Here is a 19,239-nt window from a genome sequence, read left to right on the forward strand (position 1 = left end):
AACATCGTGTCCCCTGCCTCCTGTTACCATTAGCCTTAGACGCGCAGTTCGGGACCCCCTACCCGAGATCCTCCAGTTTTGACACCGATAACGCAAGCCATGACGATCAAGACCAGGCGGGCGCCAGGTGGGCGCCAGCCTGCGCAGTGTCCTTGTTACCTCTTTGGTGTAAAGGGGGAAAGCGTAGGCGCGGAGTACCGAGGCATCAGGCAAAGGTTTTCATATCGGTGCAACGAGACCAAGACCAGTAGAGCGGCAGGATGGAGATCACCGTGGAGCCAAAGGCGGCGGCGTCACCAGTACCTTTGGCAGTCGAAGACCACCTTTATTCAGGATAGCTTGTACTAGTTGTCCCCTTTCAAAATGGCCGTTGTTGGATCCCTTCCCACTCAATATTTGGGAAGAGGACCAGGGCATCTATAAATAGGGCTAGCCACCACCATAGAGGAGACGGACCGATTCCTCCCAAGCACACCACCAAGCACAAGAACACCTCCCCTCGCGAAGCTGTTCTTCCCCTGTACTGTTCATCATCATCTCGAGATGCAATCCACCACAACGGATTAGGGTATTGCACCACAACGGTGGACCGAACCAGCATAAACCTCGTGTCTCTTGTGTTGTTCATCATGCTAGCTTACAATCGCGGCGAGGTTGAGGGCGTGTTTCGGTAGGCAGAAGATGTTCATGCACACCCCAGAGTTTGAACCTTAATGGTTTTGCCGGAACCCGATATCCGACACGGATCAACCCCCAAAGGCTTGGATTGAGAGCTACGAGATGGACATGGAGATGTTGGACGTCAATGACGCTGCATGCGCTAAGTATTTCACCATGATGTTGGATGGGCCGGCACGCACCTAGCTAAAATGATTGCTGTCAGCGTTGTGGGAACGGGGGTCCCCAGACTTGCCTGCCTACGGCCTGTGGCATGGCTCAAGTGGTGGCCCAGTACGGCCCATCTTCATCAGCACAAGACTCAAGACTCTCGCGAGGGACCAAGCCTCGTAGGGCAGATGATGCAAGGCTTCCTCAGGGACGGCCTCGCCAAGCAGGCTCACGAGGAGGCGGAGAGATCAAGGCAGGGTACCTCGCGAGGTGCTCGTGACGCAAGCCATGACGATCAAGACCAGGCGGGCACCAGGGGGGCGCCGGCCTGTGTAGTGTCCTTGTTTCCTCTGTGGTGCAAAGGGGGCAAGCACAGACGTGGAGTACCAAGGCATGAAGCAAAGGTTGCCATTTCGTTGCAACGAGACCAAGACCAATGGAGCGGCAAGATGGAGGTCACCGTGGAGCCCAAGACGGCGTCATCGCCTGGGCTTTTGGCAGTCAAAGACAAACTTTAGTCAGGATAACTTGTAATAGATGTTCCCCTTCAAAATGGCCATTGTTGACGCCCTTCCCGCTCAATATTTGGGAAGAGGCCCAGGGACTCTATATATAGGACTAACCACCACAAGGTAGGAGCGATCGGAGAGAGATCCCTAGAGAGAGAGAGAGGCGATCGAACTCACCCAAGCAGTTCATCGCACCAGTTCAAGAACACCTCTCGCGAGGCTGTTCTTCCCTTGTACTATTCATCATTAGTCCCAGAGGCAATCCACCACACCACACACTAGAGTAGGGTATTACACCACAACGGTGGCCCAAACCAGTATAAATCTCGTGTCCCTTGTGTTGTTCATCGCTTTCAGCCTAGATCTCACGAGGCGATCAGATGTAGATCGGTAGGGGAGAGATCTTCGTGCGCATCCCAGAGTTCAAACCTTAAGGGTCTACCGGAACCCAATATCCGACAGTTGGCACGCCAGGTAGAGGTGTGTCGGAATCTTCTTTCCTCCATCCTAAGTTCCACCTCGTCACCGCCTCCATGTCCGGCGACCCGACGGCCAACTCCGACCGCTGGGCGGCATGGACTGCCCATGCCGTGCCGCCTGCACAAGGTGCCTCAACCCTGCACCTCAGGCAGCCCGCGCCCCGTAGAATGCTGCAGGAAGCGGGCGACGCGGTCAGATGTCCCCTGCCCTCACTCCACGACAAGTACGATCGGCAGCAAGGGCCTCAAGCCACGCTGCGGCCACAACACCGCACACCCGACGGGAGCAGGCAAACATGAAGGCCGCGCTCACGATGGCGCGAGAGCTATTGCGGTGCGTACTGCAAGAAAACGGCCGAGACGTGCTGCTGGAACGCTTCGCTAAGCTCCAGGATGCCGCTGCGTCAGGGGCTCCCCCGTTCTGTGTCCAGATTCCACCCCAGGGCCCGGGAGGATCGCTAGCCGGGCCGATCCGCGCCCGCGCGCCCCCGGGCGTGCCTCAAGGCTTCATCAACACCGGCCTGGCCATCAGCGTTGAGCAGCAGGCTGCATCGACATCTCCCCTGGTAAGCGAGGGCATGCGCATCGCTGCCTTCGGTCCTAGGGACCGCCACCTTACCGTCCCCAAGATGGAGCTTCAAGTAGAGCTGCATGGTGTGTGGAGCACCACGGCGAGGCCTTTGGGGTGGTGGCCCCGGAGGCCTATGTGCCCCACATGGTGGATCGAGGGTACACGCTGGAGGAAGACCACGGCTCATTCCTCGGGTCAGGCTGGGAGGAAGAGGTGCCAGAAGCTGAGATCTTTCAGGAGCCTCACGGGAGCCTCGACAACTACCGGGTACCGCTAATTCCTCAAGAGCAGGCTTATGCTAACCATGGGTCGCAGGAGGTTCAGGTCACTGCAGTGGATGGCTGCCCCAGTGCGGCGATCTCCTTCCCCTCAGGAGGAGGGCACTGGGGGCAGCAGGAGAGGGGTTGGGAGCCAGGCTCCTCCCCGCGGCGTGCGAAGCAAGGTGTTCTTCGGAGGTAGGCCCTCTGTCGGGGAGGTGCCCTAGGGCCTGCCCTGGCAGAGGACCCATGGTCGTCGGGGGAACCGCTGGTGTCCCCTTTTCCCCATTGGCGTCATCCTAGTTTCCGGTCGCTGTTGGTGGGGTCAAGGGCGGCGCAAGGCGGGGCCCTCATCTGGCGATATGAAGCAAGGCCAGTACCTGTGAAGAAGGCCCAGTGTCTGTCAAGCTCGCCGCCCGTGACACTCTCACGTAATAATGAGTTGGAGTTGTACACGCCTTGGAGTCTCCGGAGAGCCGCCCTCGGGCCTCGGGGGCTCCCTCCCACGCCCAGTGGCAGCACTTAGCTCCCCGTAGGTGAGAAGACGTCGAAGACTAGACTTGGTGCCGGACGTGACCATTTGCTCTTGTTTTCTCTTTTCGTGCGAACAAGCTTTCTTGCCTTAGATCTGAGTTGAAGTTGAATTTGTGTTTGCGTATGCGGGAAGGGGTGTTGTGTATTATTCGTGTGCTTTCTCGTGCTCTGATTTCTGCTCAAGTTGGAATTCACACTAGCTGCCTCCCTCTTGCGGACCACTCGCGAGTAGGGCAGGGCCTAGCACATGCGCCCGCCGTTCCGTGGCCGGTGTTCGCTCCAGCCAGGCTCTCTCCCCATGATCAAACGGGACCCTCATGGGCCCTCGAAAGGACACCACAGGCCCACTCGAGGCTCGCCAAGACAAAGGTAAAACCACGACAACCTATTCATCGCGACAATCACGCCATCATATAGGCACTCATCCGGCGCCAATCTTGACAACACATAGGCAACAATCTTCTTACATGAGGGGCTTCCCCTCCCAAAAATGCTCTCACAACCTTCAGGGCCACGCCCAAGTCTCTTCCTGCGCAGGGCAAGCAGCTGGAGGAAGCACGGGGTCAATCGGACAAATCGCTCGCCGCATCTCCCAGGGCGTCCCCGGAGGTGTCGCTGGCACCACCGTCGCCGCCACCAGGGTCTCCATCATCGTTGTTGGCACTGTCTCCACCATCGTTCACCACGGCACCTTCATCAGCAACAACGATCACTCCGTCGTTATCGGAAGTGAAGGCCCGGACGAGCGCGTCAACATTGTCCTCCACCCACCGCGCTAGGTCGCCTCGGATGGCCTCAGGCACTGGGGCGATGGTGGCATCGAAGTCGAAGAGGGGATCGAGGTTCTGAAGATGGCTGAAGACGCGGGAGAATGCCCGCGCGAGTAGGCCGCGGCTCCGTTCCTCCACCAGCTGGCGAGACCTCTTAGAGCGTTTCTCCAGATGCGTCACCACTTCAGTGAAGAACTGGAGGTTGTCGGCGTAGTTGGTCACATGCGGCTCCTCGATGGCAGCCTCGCAGATGTTGCCCAAAGCCGTATTGGCCCTTTCCCTGGGCATCCGGAGCATGGGGCCCTGCATGTGTTCCAACGTCTGCCGCTGGCGTATCTCGTCCGCATTCCGCTCCGCGACCGCCTCGGCGTCATCAACCCTCCATTGAAGAAGGAGCAGTTCGGCGCGGCAGGAGGCCAGCTCAGCCTGCGCCGTGCCTAGCGCGGTAGCGGTGGCCTCCACTCGCTGTGTGGCTTCAGTCAACCTGGCCCTGAGGGCGGCAGTCCTGCCTGCGGCTTCAGCCCTAATCAACTCCAGCCGCTCTTTGTACTCGTGCTCAAGGCCAGTGCGAGCCTCCGCCATGCGACGGTCAATCTCCTCCTGGATCCGGGCCTCCCGCGCGCCAACGTTGTCCTCCGCCCGGGCGACCTGACGCTCCCTCGTCTCCAACCGCTCCAGATCGAGGTTGCGCTTGGTAGTCTCCAGCGTCAGCGCTTCCTCGTGCCTCCGGAGCTCCTCCTCCTCGACGGGCCCCCCTTCAGCAGCGCAAGGGCGGATCGGCGCAGCTCCACCTGCTGCTCCAGGGAGTTGCACCAATCCTGGAGCTCCCACACGCGCTCCTCCGTAGCTTCGCGTCGCTTGTCTGCCTCGTGAGCTTCCTCGAGAGCCCGGGAATAGGCCTCCCGAGAGGTCGCTAGGGATGCCTCGGCCTTGGCGTTTTCGAGGTCACGCCGGTGGCGCGCGAGGCCAACGGCCGCCTTCAGCTTGCGTTGCTCCTCGACCAGCCTCAAGCCTTCAGCTACAAGACGCGCGTCCTCAGCCGCCAGCTCTGCGCCGAGCTGGCTCACTGCATTGGCTGCCCTCTGGAGGAACTCATGGCGGACAGCGCTGCGCTCCTGCGCACGCCCATGCACGTCGTCAATACCATTCTCCACCGTTGACACTGGCGGAGGGCCTTGGAGTGGTTCGCCCCCTCTCGGCAGGTGGCTGGGGGCTGGTGCCTCTGCGATCGCCGGGCGGGCCCCGCAGGGGACCCAGCCAGGCGTCGATCCACCTCTCGCTGAGGACTCAAAGATCGGCTTCAGCCACTCGCCGTATATGATCAGTGGAGGAGCTCGGGGCAAGCTTGTGGAGCCCAAGGAGAGCTCACGAGGGAAGAATGGCACGCCGACAGGATTGAGGCACGCTGCAAGTCGGCCTACATCCCCAGTCGAGCTTGCACCTAGGGCGACACGCAGACTCGGGGCGACCAAGGTCGGTAAGGGAGTAGAAGCCTGAGGAAGCGTCCCGTCAGCTAGCTCCGCGGGCTCGTCAGAAGGAATCCTGAAAGTCCGCGATCAACAAAAGGAGATGCAGACAAGGAACTATGAGAAGGAGGTACTTACTCATCCATGGCAAAATACTTCCTATGCTTCAGTGGGTGGAACGGGCGATCATCACCACCGGAAGCCTCCTACCTCTTGCGAAGGGCCTCGAAATCTAAGTGGAACCGGCCCAAGCTCGTGACGTGAGGTCCGGCGCGCGACATAGGAGCCGAAGCATCGGGACGGCCTGCATCAAGGGCACCACCCTGAGAGGAGCAATCAGATGCCACCTCTTGGCAGCCTGCCGAGACCTCGGGGGCTTCGGCCTCGGGAGTGGCAGGCCGTACCCCCTTGTCAGTCGTCACCTTGCGAGGGGCTCCGCAAGCTCCGGAGGATGACACTTCGGGATTCCCACGCGAAATCAGGCCCCCCAGCTCCGGCCAATGCTTGCCCCCTTGCGACGACTCCTGGGGCAGGGATGGCACGGGCGGCTGGGGGAAGGACCACAGCAACCGGGTTCTCGCGGGGCCCCACAAGGCCAGCAGGGCGCAACCTCCATTCGTCAAAGCGGGGCATCTGCTTCATGAAGTCGAACCTGTTTGAGCAAAGGTACAACAGGGCGCCTCCATGACGAACGCTGTCAGGAGAGGGGTTGCCAGTCAGGACCAGCAGCACCTTCTTCAGCGTCTCAGGCGCGAGATCCCCTTCCTGGAGCCTCATGCGGTCCTGACGACCGGAGTAAGCCCACATTGGGCGGTAATGGCGCTGGAGAGGAGCGATGCGATGCTGGAGGAACTCCTTCACCACCCGGGGTGCTGTCCTTTTAACCCCGAGGTCCCTCAGCCTCTCGAAGTGGTGCCACATGAAGGCAAGCTGGGGGCTCGTAAGATTCTCGTGACCCAAACCAAGATTGGGGATGGCAGGCAGCGTCGGGTGCGCGAGCAGGGGGCTGGGCACCCCGACGTCCACATACAACCACCGCTCCCGGAACCCGCTCATGGAAGGTGGGAGGCCGAAATCGATCTCCGACGCAGCCGTCTCCGGCACGGCCTGGAAGCTCACGCATCCCAAACACCAGGAAGGGGCGGACAAGTGCAGAGAGAAGAAGTGGTGCAGAAGGGCAACAGAAGGAGTAATCCCCACCATGGCCTCATAGACAAAGGCGAAGACAGCAAGCAGAGTAATGGATTCGGGGCCAAGATGCATCATGTGGATCTAGTCATGAGAAACCACCACGTTGAAGAAGGCGGAAAAGGGGGGAACTAGGCCTGCCCACAAGGCGTCGGCAAAGAATTGGACCTCCGTGACGATCCTGTCGAAGGAGGCGTGGGATGCGGGCTAGACCATTGTCTACCCGCACTCATTGAAGCTCGAGGCAAGCGTGGAGCAGACCTTCTCCAGGGCTTCCAGGTTCAGTATGAGCGATTTGGCGACGGCGGGAGCAGCCGCCAGAGGCGCGTTGGTCGAGGACGCAGGTTTCTTCCCCTTATCCTTTTTCGTTGGCGCCATGGCAATGGGAAGGGAGAAGAACTCGAGATGGATTGGACGCGGAAGCAGAGGCTCGAGGAGGAAAGAGGAACAAGGAGCGCGTAGTATGCGAAGGGAGGATAATTGTGTACAAGCCTCATGGCTGCCTAGCCAGGCGCGTAATGGGGAAGCGTGGGGAAGCGGAGATGCCCACGTCCAATCAACCGCCACACGGCGCCCAAGGCCGCAGGCTGATGGGGCCGCGGCGCTCCGCACTTGCCCCTTTGCTTCTCCGCTAAGCCATGTCCGAGCGCGCCTTGGTCCCGGGGGCTACTGTCGGTGTTCTGGGAACGGGGGTCCCCAGACTTGCCTGCCTGCGGCCTGCGGCGTGGCTCAAGTGGTGGCTCAAGCCTCGCGGGCGGACGACCCAAGGCTTCCTCAGGGACGGCCTCGCCAAGCAGGCTCGCGAGGAGGCGGAGAGATTAAGGCAGGGTACCTCGCGAGGTGCTCGTGACGCAAGCCATGACGATCGAGACCAGGCGGGCGCCGGCCTGCGCAGTGTCCTTGTTTCCTCTTTGGTGCAAAGGGGGCAAGCACAGATGTGGAGTACCGAGGCATCAAGCAAAGGTTGCCATTTTGGTGCAACGAGACCAAGACCAGCGGAGCGGCAGGATGGAGGTCACCGTGGAGACCAAGACAGTGTCATCGCCAGTGCTTTTGGCAGCCGAAGACCAAATTTAGTCAGGATAACTTGTACTAGATGTTCCCCTTCAAAATGGCCATTGTTGGCGCCCTTCTCGCTCAATATTCGGGAAGAGGCCCAGGGCCTCTATATATAGGACTAGCCACCACAAGATAGGCACGATCGGGGAGAGAGCCCTAGAGAGAGAGAGGGGCGATCGAACTCCCCCAAGCAGTTCATCGCACCAGCTCAAGAACACCTCTCGCGAGGCTGTTCTTCCCTTGTACGATTCATCATCAGCCGCAGAGGCAATCCACCACACCACACACTGGAGTAGGGTATTACACCACAACGGTGGCCCGAACCAGTGTAAATCTCGTGTCCCTTGTGTTGTTCATCGCTTTCAGCCTAGATCTCATGAGGCGATCAGACATAGATCGGTAGGGGAGAGATCTTCGTGTGCACCCCAGAGTTCGAACCTTAAGGGTCTGCTGGAACCCAATATCCGACAATTTCCACCTAACTCCATCAGCTCATGGACTGAATTGAAGGCGCGATTTATTTAGAATTTCAAGGATACATGTAAGCAGCCCACGTCAATTCTTGATTTAGACACTTGTGTCCAGAGTGAGGATGAATCAACCACCCATTGGGTATGCCGGATCTCGGCCATTATCCAGTCGTTGGACAACATCAATGTCGGCTCAGCCGTCCTGATTTTGGAGAAAAATTGCCGGTTCCTTCCCCTCAAAAAAATGTTGGGGCGGCTTAAGTGCCACTTCAATGATATGGGGGATCTTATGACGGCTCTTGTCAAATATGCTGATTCTGATAACACTAAGGACCCTGAGTCTGATGAGGAGAAGGTTGGCAAGGGGAAGAAGAACGGCAACGCAAAGGGAGAGCAGCACATTGAGGTAGGTCAAGGTAATAATGGTAAGCGCAAGAAAACTGACGGTGATTCAGACTTTGTGGCTAATACCAACACGCAAAGTAATAATCAGCGTCATAAGGGGAAGTCATCAGGGCCCCGGTTTGGCGGGCCAAAATTCAACCTTGAGGCGATAATGAATCAGCCTTGCCCAAAGCATGGTACACAAGATAAGACGGCCACTCATCTCTGGAAAGATTGCTTCATCATGAGGGAGTATAGAAATTCCGGCTTTTATTAGCATAACCAGGGCCCGCACGGCGGGTCAGGATCCGGTTCTCACGGACCCGGCTTTGGAGGTGGCGGTTCAAACTCTGGATTTCAGGGCCAAGGCAATCAAGGAAGTTTTAATCAGCAACCTCATTAAGGTAATCAACAACAGCAGTCTGGTTATCAGAGTAATCCAAAGCAGCTGATGGTCAATATCATGTGTTTACCATAGAAGATTCATAAGTGGGCAGTGAACGCAGTTGATCCGGCGGTGCCTCGATACTTATGATGGTCAGAACAGCTGATTGTATGGAGCCATGAGGATCACCCGCCCCGGGTTGATAATCCGGGTCAACTGGCTTTGGTGGTGGCACCTCAAGTCGGAGAGTACAAGTTCACTAAGGTGCTCATGGATAGAGGAAGTAGTATCAATATCCTTTACTATGATACTTTTCACCGTATGAATTTGACTGACAAAGATCTTAAGCCGTCCGCTACAGTCTTTCATGGGGCGGTGCCCGATAAGTCGGCATATCTAGTGGGTAAGACAGCCTTGGAGGTAGTTTCCACTAACGAGTATGACTACAGGGCCGAAAATTGACTTTTGAGGTGGTCAAGATCAAGAGCCCTTATCACGCCATGTTTGGACGGCCGACTTATGCCAAGTTTATGGCATGGCCTTGTTATGTTTATCTGCAGCTTAAGATGCCGGGTCATAAGGGTACCGTCACGGTGCATGGAGATAGAAAGATAGCTTTGGAGTGTGAAGAGGGCGATGCTGCCTATGCTAACTTTGCTTGTGCAATGGAGGAGCTGAAGTTCTATAAAGATAATGTTGAACCGGCAGATATGACCCCCTTGAAGAAGCCAACCACAGAGTAGGACCCTTTGTTGAAGTTTGAATCAGCAGATGATACTAATAAGGTTGACTTCATCCGTGGCGACTCATCCAAGCATTTCATTATCAATGCTAACATCAATCTGAAATAGGAAAGCGCGCTCATCGAGTTCATCCGTGAGAATCGGGACATCTTTGCATGGAAGCCTTCTGACATGCCGGGTGTACCGAGGGAACTGGCTGAGCACACTCTCAATATTGATTCGAAGTTTAAAACGGTCAAGCAATTCCTTCTTGTTTCAATGAAGAGAGGCGAAGGCCATTGGTGAAGAAGTTGCCCGACTCTTGGCGGATGGGTTTATTCTTGAAGTTTTACATCCTGAATGGTTGGCTAACCCGGTACTGGTACTTAATAAGAACGGCACTTGGCATATGTGTGTGGATTACACAAACCTTAACAAGGCATGTCCGACTGATCCTTTTGCTCTCCCCCGTATTGATCAGATCATTGATGCTACGGGGGGTTGTGAGCGTTTGAGTTTTTAGATTCTTATTCTGGTTATCATCATATCAAGATGGCAGTTAAGGACTAGGAGAAGACATCTTTTATCACTCCCTCTAGAGCCTTCTGCTATGTGTCTATGCCTTTTGGGCTCAAAAGTGCCCAGGTGACTTATCAACGTTGTGTTCAGAATTGCCTCCACAGCTAGACTGGATGCAATGTTCATGCTTATGGGGATGATATCGTTATGAAGTCCAGGAAGAAGGAGACCTTGCTAGATGATCTAAAGGAGACTTTTGACAATCTCCGGGTCTACAAGATGATGCTTAACCCGACCAAACGTGTTTTTGGCATGCCAAAAGGCGAGCTCTTGGATTTTTTGGTCTCAGAGAGAGGTATTGAAGCCAACCCAGAGAAAATCAAGGTTATCACTTTGTTGACTAAGCCGGCATGTGTTAATGATGTTCAGCGTTTGGCGGGTCGTATTGCGGCCTTAAGTCAGTTTATAAGACGCCTGGGGGAAAAGGCTATTCATCTATACCAGATGATGAAGAAGACAGATCACTTTGTCTGAAGTCTTACTGCCAATGAGGGTTCGAGGCTCTTAAGAAACAGTTGGTTGAGCCACCGGTTCTTGCAGCTCCTATTGGTAAGGATCCCTTGCTTTTATATGTGGCTGCTAACAGCAGAGCCGTCAGTGTGGCAGTTGTTGTAGAGAGGAAGGAATCAGGCAAGGAATATCCGGTTCAAAGGCCGGTTTACTATGTCAGTGAAGTATCAATTGAGTCTAAGCAGAGCTTCCCACATTGGCAGAAGCTAGTTTATGGGGTATTCATAGTTGGTCGCAAGTTGAAGCATTATTTCCTTGGTCATCCCACCACTGTAGTCAGTTCTGCTCCTCTTGGGGATATTATTCAAAACAGAGAAGCTACGGGCCAGGTGGATAAGTGGGCCATTGAGCTTGGATCCCATTGCTTGAAATATATGCCTAGAGGTTAGTGTTTCGTTATGTCTTGAGGTTAATGTTTCTTTGCACTAACAATGCCACTGAATATGAGGCTTTACTCCATGGTCTTCAGATGGCCAAAGAGATGAACCTAAGTCGTGTCAGGTGTTTTGGCGATTCAGATCTGGTGGGTCAGCAAGTCTCAGGAACTTGGGACTCCAAAGACCCACTCATGCCGGCTTATCGCCGGGCGGTTGATGATATTGCTGGTCATTTCAAAGTTATCAGGTTGAACATACTAGTCATCAACATGTGCGGCCACACGGGCTAGTATTTATAATTTTATGATATTCAAGGAATTTTTATTGGTATAAATTAGAAAGATAGGAAATATATGATAAATCCACACTTGAGATATAATAATTCAAAAACATGGAGCAATTTTACTGGTCATCCATATAGTATAATACAATTGCATGTATGATTTAACAGCTTAGATTGTATTTTTTCGCTTAAAACTCAACCAAATGTATAACTGTTTGGACAGGAGTTATTCTTTATATAAGAACTTTGATATGTGCTCAATAAGGTCTTATATTTTAAGCTAAAATTTACAAAGCTTAGTCAACTAAAGTATTAAATCCAATAATTTTTTAGAAAAGATAAAGACCATTTAGGTTGTGAAATACCATCCAGTACATGGTCATACCATCCTACAAAAACACTGATAATAGGAAGCTATAGTGTCATAAAGTACAGAATCGTACAGGTAAGAAAATTAATAATGTCTGAGAGATAAGAAAAAAATCAAATAGTTATCATCAGCCTCTTGCACACCAAATTGATCTGCTTTTTTTGTTGCACCTGAGACAAATCTCTTTACATATAAACATTGATTTCAAACCATATGAGCTTTTCAAAGAGACATGGTTCCTCAAGCAGTGTAAGTGCTGCAAAATGAAAATTCAGCGTGTCAGGATCAAGCCAAAGGATAAGAAAATGCAAAAACATAAGTCTTTTGGGTATCCAAAAACCATGGTAGCTTCAAGTGCTACCAGAAATAGGTTGAGCCTGTTAAAAAACAGTGGGATATAATCGGTTTCCAGTAAGTGGCACAAAGTTCCTGATTGCCTTGCCCACTAATTTGTGTTGAGGAAGCAAGCACAAACCCATAAAAATGCATTATTGTTACATGTGTTCTATCGGTATCGCAAAAAATTAAACCATGTACGACAACCCTCTTTAAAAGTTCTCATATTAATCCTGGTTGTGGCCATTTGTGGGAACATGATTTAGAATATTTAATATCCTAGAAGTTTACAACAAATGAAGCTCATATTTTTATTTTTTTAACAACTAAGATTGCAGTTATATCTGATCATGCTTGAGGCTCATATTTGATTTCCTACCCTGCAATTTACCTCTAGATAGGAAAAGAGGATACTATTCATCATTGCGAAACTGCCATGCAAAATTATATGAGATGACTACAAAATTTTTTTCTATGATCAGACCCTATGCAAGCGGGAGCTACATGCACCGGGGTGCCTTTTTTACTCTGGATTATACGGATATAAAACTGGAAGGGAAACCACACGAAAAGAGAATTTGGCTTTAAACGTTTGCATATAGTACTCTTCTTTGGCATGAAAGCTACTCCAAAGAGTAGTACGTAACAATTAAATGAGTAACCCTTAGATGAAAATGTAGTCAGAGAAGCCATTTTAAACACTTGCAACATGACCAATGTGTAGTCTAATTTCACGAGCGGTCTAATTATCTCTAGGACAGGCCACCACAAATTCAAACTAATTCACAACTGAGAATTAGCAGATAACAATATTTTCTGCTACAGTATATTGGACTGAACTCAAACAATAAGTGTTTTTCTTCTTTAAATACAGTTGGTATTTTCATGCAACATGGATGAAATGATGAATAGATTAAATCAGCGTTGAGATCATAATGAAGCTTGTTGAGGAAATAGATATTTGGACATTACACCTACATTTTTATATCCCTAAAATACTTGGGAAAATCAAAATCTTCAAGACGTACTAAATCTATCTTTTCACCCTTGAGATCACAATCCACATATTATCCCATATACAATACACATTTTTTGATCACAGTTATAATTTAGATAGTGAGCACCCAACAAAACTAATTCAACAGGTAGCTCCAAACTCAAAACTAAAAGCCAAACGGAATGCGTACATCTTTTAGGAAACAATTGGGTAGAAATAATTTAGTTTTGTTAAGTTTGATGTAAATCTTTTTGGAAGGACTCCATATCATGGCTCCTGAGATCTGAGAAATTTCGACTTTGTGAACCCAAGCTTTGGTTTTGAGGCATTATGTATCTCATTAATCTGTATTTATTTTTGTATCTGACGTGATGTTTCTGTCAATACCAAGGCGTCCTATGGTGACTTGGGGTCAATCTAAAGCTTAGCTAATCCATCCTAAAGTAGAATTTTACTTGGAAATAAAAGAATGGATAATCACATAAGAGGTACATGGTCATGCAGATATTTGTTGCACCAACATGACGATAGCCTAAAAACAGAAGGACCTCCATAATCTAATTACACTAAATAACAATCATATAACTGACACAGACTGAGCCAAAAAAATAATATTATACATACTCGATTTGCAAATTGCAAATATCAATACAAATCATATTATAAATACACAATATGCAAAGAACAGTAAGGAGCTGCGGATGGCGCATAGTATTTTTTTCGATTTACTATTTATTAGATTTTAATACAAAAGACAAAATATCATGTTACTTTCCACATGGCCATTTTTGCAAAAAAATGGTTTTTTTATATAGAATTCACAGTAAATGTTTTAGGACCTTAGGGAGACACTGCAAAATGAAAATTCAGTGTGTCAGGATCAAGCCAAAGGATAAGAAAATGCAAAAACATAAGTCTTTTGGGTATCCAAAAACCATGGTAGCTTCAAGTGCTACCAGAAATAGGTCGAGCCAGTTAAAAAACAGTGGGATATAATCGGTTTCCAGTAAGTGGCACAAAGTTCCTAATTGCCTTGCCCACTAATTTGTGTTGAGGAAGCAAGCACAAACCCGTACAAATGCATTATTGTTACATGTGTTCTATCGGTATCACAAAAAATTAAACCATGTACGACAACCCTCTTTAAAAGTTCTCATATTAATCCTGGTTGTGGCCATTTGTGGCAACATGATTTAGAATATTTAATATCCTAGAAGTTTACAAGAAATGAAGCTCATATTTTATTTTTTTAACAACTAAGATTGCAGTTATATCTGATCATGCTTGAGGCTCATATTTGATTTCCTACCCTGCAATTTACCTCTAGATAGGAAAAGAGGATACAATTCATCACTGCGAAACTGCCATGCAAAATTATATGAGATGACTACAAAATATTTTTCTATGATCAGACCCTGCGCAAGCGGGAGCTACATGCACCGGGGTGCCTTTTTTTACTCTGGATTATACGGATATAAAACTGGAAGGGAAACCACACAAAAAGAGAATTTGGCTTTAAACATTTGCATATGGTACTCTTCTTTGGCATGAAAGCTACCCCAAAGAGTAGTACGTAACAGTTAAATGAGTAACCCTTAGATGAAAATGTAGTCAGAGCAGCCATTTTAAACACTTGCAACATGACCAATGTGTAGTCTAATTTCGTGAGCGGTCTAATTATCTCTAGAACAGGCCACAACAAATTCAAACTAATTCACAACTGAGAATTAGCAGATAACAATATTTGCTGCTACAATATATTGGAATGAACTCAAACAATAAGTTTTTTTTCTTCTTTAAATACAGTTGGTATTTTCATGCAACATGGATGAAATGATGAATAGATTAAATCAGCGTTGAGATCATAATGAAGCTTGTTGAGGAAATAGATATTTGGACATTACAACTACATTTGTGTATCCCTAAAATACTTGGGAAAATCAAAATATTCAAGACGTACTAAATCTATCTTTTCACCCTTGAGATCATAATCCACATATTATCCCATATACAATACACATTTGTTGATCACAGTTATAATTTAGATAGTGAGCACCCAACAAAACTAATTCAACAGGTAGCTCCAAACTGAAAACTAAAAGCAAAACAGAATGCGTACATCTTTTAGGAAACAATTGGGTAGAAACAATTTAGTTTTGTTAAGTTTGATGTAAATCTTTTTGGAAGGACTCCATATCATGGCTCCTGAGATCTGAGAAATTTTGACTTTGTGAACCCAAGCTTTTGTTTTGAGGCATTATGTATCTCATTTATCTGTATTTATTTTTGTATCTGACGTGATGTTTCTGTCAATACCAAGGCGTCCTGTGGTGACTTGGGGTCAATCTAAAGCTTAGCTAATCCATCCTAAAGTAGAATTTTACTTGGAAATAAAAGAATGGATAATCACATAAGAGGTACATGGTCATGAAGATATTTGTTGCACCAACATGACGATAGCCTAAAAAGAGAAGGACCTCCATAATCTAATTACACTAAATCACAATCATATAACTGACACATACTGAGCCAAAAAATAATATTATACATACTCGATTTGCAAATTGCATATATCAATACAAATCATATTATAAATACACAATATGCAAAGAACAGTAAGGAGCTGCGGATGGCGCGTAGTATTTTTTTCAATTTACTATTTATTAGATTTTAATATAAAAGACAAAATATCATGTTACTTTCTACATGGCCTTTTTTTGCAAAAAAATGGTTTTTTTATATAGAATTCACAGTAAATGTTTTAGGACCTTAGGGAGACACTCGTGTTAACAGACCTAGTAAATAAATATGCATATAAGGAAAGAAATAGCAATGGCTATCACATGGAAACATGTGGAGAGATATCTATACACAAGAAAAAAAATGACTTATGTACCATGGCTATTTCACGGCCATAACAAAAAGGAAGTGAAACAGAAGAACTTCAATACATACAACAGTACTATTAGAGTTAACGAAGGGCTGGTGCTGCTTACTGTTTTCCTGTCGGACGATTCGTGCTTGCGGATGTTGATGTTAACCTCAATCTGTCTACAAGTTTTTCTTCAGTTTCTCTTATTTCTTCAGTAGCTGCATAAGCAATCACATGTGTCTTTGATCTGAATGTTTACTGTAGCCAGAATCTTGCTGCGTTCCTGTTGTGGCCCATACCTAATTTTAGCTTGTTTAATTAGCGTTTGACCCGGCACAATCCGGGCTCGTGGGATGGCACGCGCAACTATTGGATTGTGGCGAATTTCCCGTCTGTTCAGTTAAGCGATGAAATAAAAGGAAAGACTAAAAATGAAGCAAGTTTTGGCATGGCAAAAGCCTCTCTCTATGACTGAATTTCTGTTCTCTATTTCCTTCAACCTCATGTGTGTGTGTTGTGTTCTTTAGAAATAAAATTCAGATAAAAGAGAGCAGATAAGTGATGAAAACTGACAGTGGAATCATTAATTAAAAACTACATATTAGATCAATGAATTTTGGGATCGCCAAACTGCTTCATATATCTTCGTGAACCATGAGAAAATGTACGGAATAAACATAGCTTCAGTTTGCCTAATTAATTTTTGGACAGGGCGTGGTCCAGTAATAATGATCAAACGTCAGGTATGTTGAGGACAGACATAGTCACCTATGTCAAACCTTCATGATTCATGGCATTGCCTGTATATGTATTAGATTGGGTCACGTTCTTCAAGGTCTGCAACATAGACCGGGGCTGGGTAGAAGAGGACATGGAGAGGCCGCAGAGGAGGAAGATCGTGGATGGGTGGAAGAGATGGGGAAGAGGTGAGATGGAAATATTTTTTTCAGGGAGAGGCCTAGAAGGAACTTTCTCATGTGGGATAGTTCGTACGGACTATGACGGATTTCATCCGACGGCTCCAGAGATGCAACTCTAAGATCGGATGGATGATTTTGTTAATTTTCTAGGATTAACATGGTGTCTCAATTAGTGCTTCCAATTAGTAAATATATAAGGTAAGATGGATTGTGATTTAAAAATTAACGGAATGCCACCGATTGAGATGGTCATCCATACCCTCTTGTGGTAAGAAACAAAAAAGGTATAAAGGCCTACTTTTTCAATTTGGATTCCCAAGAAATAAATATGGTTCTACCCGAACAAATTGACACCGGCGATCCAACAAAACAGGAAGATTCGTTCAAGTATACATAAGCTAATTGCGGTAGTTCTTGCTGTTGTACACTAGGGCAAAAAAGAACCTGCCGAGACTGCCCAAATATCAAGTTGAAAATACCTTATTCTTTAGTCTATAGGCCATAGTTGTAAATTCGAAATATTAAAGGCTGTTTGATAAAACTGTAGGGAGCAACCGTTACATATAATTGCAAATTGATTTCCTATGAACATGACCTCAAGACTCAAGCCATAAATTGATTTGATGGGTTAGAAAATAGAAAATGAAATTTCAGAATTCGGATTACCCTCTTATTGACTGATGACGAATTGACCTAGAACAATGTTCATGTCCAGAGAGCTGTTGCGCCCGTCTCTTGTAGTAGCTCCACTCGGCGGCCTCACCAATGGTTGTAATTTGACTGACATCGGTATGCCTCATCCACTTCATTAACCATTTTTATCGCTGTTAGCCTAAATTGAACTCATTAGAAGCCATCATGATCACTTCATCTTTCTTTCATACTAAATAAACCAATCAGGCATCCCAAGCTAAGCAACATCAACGAATTTTAGGCCTTGTTTAGCAGCAATAATATGCAAAATTAGCACTGTTCAGCTAAAGCACTACTTAAAAGCATGTGAACACATCTCAGTACTCCAAAATTATTATTAACAGGTCTGTAAGATGGATGCTTGTACAGAACCTATCTGCAGTCTGCAAATTATCATCTTCTAGAAATTTTTCCAAACACACAATTAGCAAAAGCTAAGATATAGGCCTTTTTGCAGGTAAGAATTGAAGGCAGCACAAACTAATACACATGGGAACTTTCAATTTTCACTGAACTATTTAGGTTTAGCCACCCTGGGCTGCCTAATGGTTGCAGGTTGAACATGACGCTGCTCCCTGGGAGGCTTCTATAATCCAATCAGAGTAGAGAAGAAGTTCTACTAATAGATTTAAGAGTAATCTTACCTCTAGAGGTACAACAAAGCAGAGTTTTCATGGATCTAGAGCCAAGAAGCAGTGGAGTACGCATCTAGATCCATGAAAAGACGGCCGTGTGGCCGGCTGGACTGTGCAGCAGGGGTAAAGAAAGGGGCCTCGCATGATTGGGGTGCGGCGGCGAGCTAGCCGCTGCCGTAGGAGGCCGGCGAAAGATCGAGAAAGAGGATGGCCACCGAAGATAGCAAGACCGTGGTCTGCTGGAGGGAGGACATGGTGATTGAGGTCATGAGGGACAACCTATGTGCGGTGTTTTTTTAAGGGAAAAAGCATGGAGCGGTATTGGACTCGTGGATTGGTTGGAAACTTAAGCAAAAACCATCTTACACGTTGATTACTGATCGAATGGTAATTTTCTATGTTTTACTGAGGATTACCGTAGTCCTTTGTTTGGTGCTTCCAATTAGTAAATATAAGATATAAGATTGATCGCAGGAAAAATGAGGCGGTTGATGCTTTAAGCCGGCTGGGGTCCCAGCGTAAGCCGGTACCACCTAATGTCTTTCTCGATGTTCTGAGTAATCCTTCAGTTAAATTGCCTATAGAAGAGGATCTTGTTATCCCTGACACGGAGGCATAGTTGGTGGCATCTCTTCATGTTATTCTTGATTGGACAGTTCCATATTTGGCTTATATGACCCGGGGCAAGTTACCTGAGGATGAAAATTTGGCCAGGCAAATAACCCGACGGTCTATGTAAATGACAATTGTCAATGGCGAGTTACACCGATACAGTGTCGCAGGGGTATTTTAGTGCTATATCTCTCCTGAGGAGGGTCGTGAGATCCTAAGGGAGATTCATGAAGGAGATTGCGGCCATCATGTAGGCTCTAAGTCTCTCATCGCTAAGGCTTTTTGTCATGGGTTTTATTGGTTGACGGCTCATGCTGATGCGGAAGATCTGGTTAGCAAGTGTGATGGTTGTCAGAAATTTTCCAGACGAGCTCATGTGCCAACTAAAGATTAAATGATGATTCCAATTACTTGGTCGTTTGCAGTCTGGGGG

General features: G+C 48.1%; 1 long non-coding RNA gene across 2 annotated transcripts; it reads right to left on the bottom strand.

The window, feature by feature from the left end:
* Window positions 1-11,610: 11,610 nt before the first annotated feature.
* Window positions 11,611-18,489, bottom strand: LOC123069471 (uncharacterized). Of its 2 annotated transcripts, XR_006432584.1 has the most exons (3): window positions 18,204-18,488; window positions 16,071-17,690; window positions 11,611-11,997 (listed from the first exon to the last, which is right to left on the bottom strand). It is a non-coding gene; the product is annotated as an uncharacterized lncRNA (long non-coding RNA). The 2 variants fall into 2 exon arrangements; XR_006432583.1 differs by having other exon boundaries at window positions 11,611-17,698; window positions 18,204-18,489.
* Window positions 18,490-19,239: the final 750 nt, after the last annotated feature.

This window comes from Triticum aestivum, chromosome 3B (assembly GCF_018294505.1).
Source record: "Triticum aestivum cultivar Chinese Spring chromosome 3B, IWGSC CS RefSeq v2.1, whole genome shotgun sequence".
Classification (NCBI taxonomy): domain Eukaryota; kingdom Viridiplantae; phylum Streptophyta; class Magnoliopsida; order Poales; family Poaceae; genus Triticum; species Triticum aestivum.